Source organism: Arachis stenosperma, chromosome 1 (genome assembly GCF_014773155.1).
Source record: "Arachis stenosperma cultivar V10309 chromosome 1, arast.V10309.gnm1.PFL2, whole genome shotgun sequence".
Taxonomy (NCBI): Eukaryota; Viridiplantae; Streptophyta; class Magnoliopsida; order Fabales; family Fabaceae; genus Arachis; species Arachis stenosperma.
The window spans coordinates 61,540,962-61,546,364 of NC_080377.1; the positions used below are offsets into that span (position 1 = coordinate 61,540,962).

At 41.0% G+C, this 5,403-nt stretch overlaps 1 non-coding gene across 1 annotated transcript; it reads right to left on the reverse strand.

The window, feature by feature from the left end:
- Positions 1–3,531: 3,531 nt before the first annotated feature.
- On the reverse strand, positions 3,532–3,639 carry LOC130956948 (small nucleolar RNA R71). Its single transcript, XR_009077235.1, has one exon. It is a non-coding gene; the product is annotated as a small nucleolar RNA R71 (small nucleolar RNA).
- Between the last annotated feature and the right edge of the window lie 1,764 nt (positions 3,640–5,403).

Here is a 5,403-nt window from a genome sequence, read left to right on the forward strand (position 1 = left end):
TTGGCATTGTTTTTAGTATGTTTCTAGTAGGATTTAGTTAGTTTTTAGTATATTTTTATTAGTTTTTAGTTAAAATTCACTTTTCTGGACTTTACTATGAGTTTGTGTGTTTTTCTGTGATTTCAGGTATTTTCTGGCTGAAATTGAGGGATCTGAGCAGAAATCTGATTCAGAGGCTGAAAAGGACTGCAGATGCTGTTGGATTCTGACCTCCCTACACTCGAAGTGGATTTTCTAGAGCTACAGAAGCCTAATTGGCGCGCTCTCAACGGCGTTGGAAAGTAGACATCCTGGGCTTTCCAGCAATATATGATAGTCCATACTTTGCCCAAGATTTGATGGCCCAAACCGGCGTTCAAAGTCACCTTCAGAATTCCCAGCGTTAAACGCCGGAACTGGCACCAAAATGGGAGTTAAACGCCCAAACTGGCACAAAAGCTGGCGTTTAACTCCAAGAAGAGTCTCTACACGAAAATGCTTCATTGCTCAGCCCAAGCACACACCAAGTGGGCCCGGAAGTGGATTTTTATGTCATTTACTCATCTCTGTACACCCTAGGCTACTAGTTCTCTATATATAGGACCTTTTACTATTGTATTTTAAAATCTTTTGATCATGTTTTTATGATTGAACCCTCTTTGGGAGGCTGGCCTCACGGCCATGCCTAGACCTTATTCTTATGTATTTTCAACGGTGGAGTTTCTACACACCATAGATTAAGGCGTGGAGCTCTGCTGTACCTCGAGTATTAATGCAATTACTATTGTTCTTCTATTCAATTCCGCTTGTTCTTGTTCCAAGATATCACTTGTTCTTCAACTTGATGAATGTGATGATCCGTGACACTCATCATCATTCTCACCTATGAACGTGTGACTGACAACCACCTCCGTTCTACCTTAGATTGGGTGAATATCTCTTGGATTCCTGATACACGACGCATGGTTGATCGCCTGACAACCGAGCGCTCGCCTGACAACCGAGCCAGCCATTCCGTGAGATCAGAGTCTTCGTGGTATAGGCAAGAACTGATGGCGGCATTCAAGAGAATCCGGAAGGTCTAACCTTGTCTGTGGTATTCTGAGTAGGATTCAATGATTGAATGACTGTGACGTGCTTCAAACTCCTGAGGGCGGGGCGTTAGTGACAGACGCAAAAGAATCACTGGATTCTATTCCGGCCTGATCGAGAACCGACAGATGGATAGCCGTGCCGTGACAGGGTGCGTTGAACATTTCCACTGAGAGGATGGGAGGTAGCCACTGACAACGGTGAAACCCTTGCATAAGCTTGCCATGGAAAGGAGTAAGAAGGATTGGATGAAGACAATAGGAAAGCAGAGAGACGGAAGGGACAAAGCATCTCCATTCGCTTATCTGAAATTCTCACCAATGGAATACATAAGTATCTCTATCTTTATCTTTATGTTTTATTCGTATATCACCCATACCCATTTGAGTCTGCCTGACTAAGATTTACAAGGTGACCATAGCTTGCTTCATACCAACAATCTCCGTAGGATCAACCCTTACTCGCGTAAGGTTTATTACTTGGACGACCCAGTGCACTTGCTGGTTAGTTGTGCGAAGTTGTAGTGATCACAATTTCGTGCACCAAGTTTTTGGCGCCGTTGCCGGGGATTGTTTCGAGTATGGACAACTGACGGTTCATCTTGTTGCTTAGATTAGGTATTTTTCAGAATTCTTAAGAATGAGTTCTAGAGTTTCATGATGATCTGTTGAAGTCTGGCTGGCTGTAAAGCCATGTCTAATTTTATTGGACCGAGGTTTCAACTCATTATCACAAGAGCTTGTTGATCTCCATCAATCTGGCTATTGGAGCAATGATCTGCTAAGGCTTGGCTGGCCATTGGCCATGTCTAGTGTTTTGGACCGAAGCTTTCTTTGAAAGCTTGGCTGGCTGTGAAGCCATGTCTAATTCCTGGACCGGAGTCTTAGACTAGCATTGCAATGATTCCTGGAATCCAAATTAAGAATTCTGAAACCTTTATTTTCTATTTCCATATAATTTTCGAAAAAGCACAAAAAAAAATTACAAAATCATAAAAAACCAAAAATATTTTATGTTTCTTGTTTGAGTCTAGTGTCTAATTTTAAGTTTGGTGTCTTGCATGCATTGTTTATTTGATCTTGGTTCTATTTTCAAGTCAATAGTATAGGGAACTGAAGATTCAGAACATGCAGCAGAGGAATTACACAGAAAAAGCTGGGCGTTCAAAACGCCCACTGAAGAAGGACAGATTGGCGTTTAAACGCCAGCCAGGGTGCCTGGTTGGGCGTTTAACGCCCAAAAAGGTAGTGCATTGGGCGTTAAACGCCAGAATGTGCACCATTCTGGGCGTTTAACGCCAGGATGGCACAAGAGGGAAGATTTTGTTTTCAAATCAATTTTTTTCCAAGTTTTCAAAGTTTTTCAAAATCAAATCTTTTTCAAATCAAATCTTTTCAATCAAATCTTTTTCAAAATCAATTTCTTTCCTTTTTCAAAGATACTTGCTAACAATTAATGATTTGATTCAACATCTCAAATATGTTGCCTTTTCTGTTGAGAGAGGTTTAATGTTTGAATCATATCTTTTCTTGTTAGGCAAGTCATTATTTTTTAAAATCAAATCTTTTTTAAAATTGTTTTCAAAACAGTTTTTAATCATATCTTTTTGATTTCTAATTTCAAAATCTTTTTCAAAAATTACTTGATCTCTTTCTCACTCTTGATTTTCGAAAATCAAATTAAAGTTTTTCAAAATGTTTTTAAAATCTTTCACTTAATTTTCGAAAATTTCTTCCCCTCTTCTCACATCCTTCTATTTATGGAAGTACCACTCCTTCTCAATGCACAATTCGAACTCTATCTGATTAAGTTCGAATTCTTCTACCTCTTCCTTCTAATTTTCTTCTTCTCTGACACCTCAAGGAATCTCTATATTGTGACATAGAGGATTCTATATTTTCTTGTTCTCTTCTCTTTCATATGAGCAGGAACAAAGACAAAAGCATTCTTGTTGAAGCTGACCCTGAACCTGAAAGCACCTTGAAGCGAAAGCTAAGAGCAGCTAAAGCACAACTCTCTGTAGAGGACCTAACAGAAATCTTCAAAGAAGAAGACATGGCAGCCGAAAACAACAACAATGCAAACAATGCAAGGAAGGTGCTGGGTGACTTTACTGCACCTACTCCCGACTTCTATGGGAGAAGCATCTTTATCCCTGCCATTGGAGCAAACAACTTTGAGCTTAAGCCTCAATTAGTTTCTCTAATGCAACAGAATTGCAAGTTCCATGGACTTCCATTGGAAGATCCTCATCAGTTCTTAGCTGAATTCTTGCAAATCTGTGACACTGTCAAGACTAATGGGGTTGACCCTGAGGTCTACAGACTTATGCTATTCCCTTTTGCTATAAGAGACAGAGCTAGGACATGGTTGGACTCACAACCTAAAGAAAGCCTGGACTCATGGGAAAAGCTAGTCAATGCCTTCTTAGCAAAGTTCTTTCCACCTCAAAAATTGAGTAAGCTTAGAGTGGAAGTCCAAACCTTCAGACAGAAGGATGGAGAATCCCTCTATGAAGCTTGGGAAAGATACAAACAATTGATCAGAAAGTGTCCATCTGATATGCTTTCTGAATGGAGCATCATAGGTATTTTCTATGATGGTCTCTCTGAACTGTCCAAGATGTCTTTGGATAGCTCTGCTGGAGGATCTCTTCATCTGAAGAAGACGCCTGCAGAAGCTCAAGAGCTAATTGAAATGGTTGCAAATAACCAATTCATGTACACTTCTGAAAGGAATCCTGTGAACAATGGTACTAATCAGAAGAAAGGAGTTCTTGAGATTGATACTCTGAATGCCATTCTGGCTCAGAACAAGATATTGACTCAACAAGTCAATTTGATTTCTCAAAGTCTGTCTGGAATGCAAAATGCACCTGGCAGTACTAAGGATGCTTCATCTGAAGAAGAAGCTTATGATCCTGAGAACCCTTCAATGGAAGAGGTGAATTACCTAGGAGAACCCTATGGAAACACCTATAATTCTTCATGGAGAAATCATCCAAATTTCTCATAGAAGGATCAACAGAGACCTCAACAAGGTTTCAACAACAATAATGGTGGAAGAAACAGGTTAGCAATGGCAAGCCTTTTCCACCATCTTCTCAGCAACAGACAGAGAATTCTAAGCAGAACCACTCTGACTTAGCAACCATGGTCTCTGATCTAATCAAAACCACTCAAAGTTTCATGACTGAGACAAGGTCCTCCATCAGGAATTTGGAGGCACAAGTGGGACAGCTGAGCAAGAGAATTACTGAACTCCCTCCTAGTACTCTTCCAAGCAATACAGAAGAAAATCCAAAAGGAGAGTGCAAGGCCATCAACATGGCCGAATTTGGAGAGGAAGGAGAGTCAGTGAACGCCACTGAGGAAGACCTCAATAGACGTCCACTGGCCTCCACTGAGTTCCCCAATGGGGAACCATGGGAATCTGAGGCTCAAAATGAGACCATAGAGATTTCATTAGACTTACTTCTGCCATTCATGAGCTCTGATGAGTATTCCTCCTCTGAAGAGGATGAGTATGTCACTGAAGAGCAAGTTGCTAAATACCTTGGAGCAATCATGAAGCTAAATGACAAGTTATTTGGAAATGAGACTTGGGAGAACAAACCTCCTTTGCTCACCAAAGAACTGGATGACTTGTCTAGGCAGAAATTACCTCAAAAGAGACAAGATCCTGGGAAGTTTTCAATACCTTGTACCATAGGCACCATGACCTTCAAGAAGGCTCTGTGTGACTTAGGGTCAAGTGTAAACCTCATGCCTCTCTCTGTAATGGAGAAGCTAGGGATCTTTGAGGTACAAGCTACAAGAATCTCACTAGAGATGGCAGACAATTCAAGAAAACAAGCTTATGGACTTGTAGAGGATGTTTTGGTAAAGATTGAAGACCATTACATCCCTACTGATTTCATAGTCCTAGAGACTAGGAAGTGCATGGATGAATCTATCATCCTTGGCAGACCCTTCCTAGCCACAGCAAAGGCTGTGATTGATGTTGATGGAGGTGAACTGATCATTCAAGTGAATGAAGAATCCTTTGTGGTTAAGGCTCAAGGATATCCCTCTGTCACCATGGAGAGGAAGCATGAAGAGCTTCTCTCAAATCAGAGTCAAACAGAGCCCCCACAGTCAAACTCTAAGTTTGGTGTTGGGAGGCCACAACCAAACTCTAAGTTTGGTGTTGAACCCCCACATTTCAAACTCTAAGTTTGGTGTTGGGAGGTTCCAACATTGCTCTGAGCATCTGTGAGGCTCCATGAGAGCCCTCTGTCAAGCTACTGACATTAAAGAAGCGCTTGTTGGGAGGCAACACAATCTTACTATA